General features: G+C 35.9%; 1 non-coding gene across 1 annotated transcript; it reads right to left on the bottom strand.

Moving 5' to 3' along the window:
• Positions 1–1,095: 1,095 nt before the first annotated feature.
• Positions 1,096–1,163, bottom strand: LOC142872230 (small nucleolar RNA SNORD77). The gene has a single exon (XR_012920445.1). It is a non-coding gene; the product is annotated as a small nucleolar RNA SNORD77 (small nucleolar RNA).
• Positions 1,164–2,584: the final 1,421 nt, after the last annotated feature.

Genomic DNA, 2,584 nt, shown 5'->3' with positions numbered 1-2,584 from the left:
TGCATGATCACCTATCTCAGCTTTCAAAAGAGTTTGAGTATTTCTTCCCAACCACAAAAGTCCCCCGAACTGGGAGGGGATGGATCTGTGAATAAGCCAGGTGAATCGACTTTGTCAGTGTTAGAGAGGATCAATTGCTTGAGATCACGAATGACAGTGGCCTTAAAAGTATGTTTGAGACAACTTCAAATCTCCATATATTCTGGATTAAAGTCAAGGCAGACTATCCTGAGATTGTCACAAAAGCACTGAAAAGCCTGCTTCCATTTCTAGCATCCTACCGTTGTGAAGCAGGGTTTTCTGCAGTGACAGCAGCCAAAATGGGATTACAGAGTAGACTGGACGTGAGCAACACACTTTGGGTGTCACTGTCTCCCATCACCCCCAGATGGGACCGTTTAGTTGCAGGACAACAAGCTCAGGGCTCCCACTGATTCTGCATTATGGTGAGTTGTATGATAATTTCATTATATATTGCAATGTAATTGTAAGAGAAACAAAGTGCACTGTAATGTAATGTGCTTGAATCATCCTGAAACCATCCCCACCCCTACCCTGGTCCGCGGAAAAATTTTCTTCCACAAAACCAGTCCCTGGTGCCAAAAAGGTTGGGGACCACTGCCCTATATAAAAAAAATCTTCTCTGGCAGTGCAAAGGCAATTTATGTCACCAAAGCATTTGTACCCCCATAATACTTTGAAATAAAACAAATTAAATTAAAAGAAAAGTGTGGTGCCATACAAAACAAAAAAATCTTCTCATAGTCATTGTACTATGTGATACATTGCTTTTTGTAACACTTGACACGATCTAAAATTTCATATTTGTTTATTTTTCTTTCTTTTTCATTGTCTATTACCTAAAGCTAGAATATGAGCTCTTTGGGCTCAGGAACTGCACCTACCAGGTTCACCCTGAGTCTGCTTTGCCTGCAACAGTGCATGGCACAGTTGTTAAAAATATAAATAAGTGAACAGACTGTTAATTATCTGCTACCTTTAAGTTTTGCCTGTACCTGGAACCAGGGACATGAGATGGAAGAAGGTATAGCTTCTTCCCTCGAGGGGATTGTATTTTTTTCCCCTTTTTCCCCCAGATACATCAGACAAATGGTAAATCTCTTCATGATTCAATCTGTGGAGCTATGCAGACACCATAGTACAAGGAGCTCATATTTAAATAAAAGCTTGTAACCATGTGGAAAGATATTTATAATACATAGGGACATACTACTTTTGCTCTGCATTTTTAAATTTAAAACTTATAATTATTCATATATACAACCAGTATTTTAATAGTTCTTGTTATTTTAAATTATTTAATAGTTTTAAGCTTCAAAATAAGCTACCCACCTCATGAGGTTCTCCAAATGGGTAGCAATTGGTCCAAAAATGACAGTCCTTTCTTTGATTTTCACTGTTATGTGTGTGATTAAGGACCTCTAAGAGTTACTAAAGTTAGGTGTTCATAAGTTAAAATCAGCATGTTATGTGAGGACTCTAATTCCCTAAGACGTCTGGGTGTTGTTACAAAGGGTGTGATAGACACATATGAACTACCATGGAAAGATTTTCAAGTTTTATTATGAAAAAGAAAAAAGGATGTTGCTAATCAATATGTAAAGTATAACACTATTTATAAAAAACTCAAACTCCTCTTATGTTTGCATTCTCAGATAGTTAAAATCCCCTTAGTTTGGGAAAAATTTGCAGTATATGTGTTGTATTCAGTTGTTCTCATTTTCAGTTGGAGCTACTTTTTACTTTTAATTGTAATTTGCTATAAATTGTGTTTTCTCTATCAATTTAGTTTGTTGTGTATTCTGTTTAAGTCCATGATGTATAGTGGGGCATGTTTGTATCAATAGTATTTTGGGGCTATAATTTTCCAATAACTAGACTTTGAAACTTGTACTGTGGTTTGATTGTATAATCTTTATCCAAACTGCTTAAGCAGATGTCATATTATATTATATTACATTATATTATGACATTCTACTTATCTAATGCATCTTCCACTGGGAGTGGGATTCACAATGTTAGGGGGGTAGATGGGTTTATCGGTGCTTTGCCCACTGAGTGGGCCTCAAACATCTTTAGTCATTGCTCAGTGATCCTCCACCTATTGGGGAGTTGTCCCTTGCAGGGCTGATCCCATTTATGTTGTTTTTAAGGTTGTTTATTTTTACCCATAGATACAGAGCTGGAATCCTAGTCAGAATGCCAGGATACTGTATCACTGTAGCTTTAAAACAATTCTGAAGAGCTTTTTTTTTAAATAAATTAAAATTATTTGCCTAATTTTATCACATAGTTATTTGTTTAATAAAATAAGACTGTTTACAAATGCATACTTCTGTTCAAAGTTTTCCTCATGGCTTTGTTTATATACAGACATACATATATACACAATTATCTCAGTATTTAAAAAATTAGTCTATAATGTGTCTCAAGATACTTGTTTGGATGCCAATCCCTCCTGTTCTCTCTCTGGTCTCAGGGAGGCCTCATAATTACTCTTTCACCTTCATCCCCATAATTATGCTCACTCCATGCCTTTCTTTAAATATTTGTTTAAATATTC

Source organism: Microcebus murinus, chromosome 7 (genome assembly GCF_040939455.1).
Source record: "Microcebus murinus isolate Inina chromosome 7, M.murinus_Inina_mat1.0, whole genome shotgun sequence".
In the NCBI taxonomy this organism is placed as follows: Eukaryota; Metazoa; Chordata; class Mammalia; order Primates; family Cheirogaleidae; genus Microcebus; species Microcebus murinus.
The sequence above is the reverse complement of the archived record's forward strand: the minus strand, read 5'-3'. Positions and strand labels throughout refer to the sequence as shown.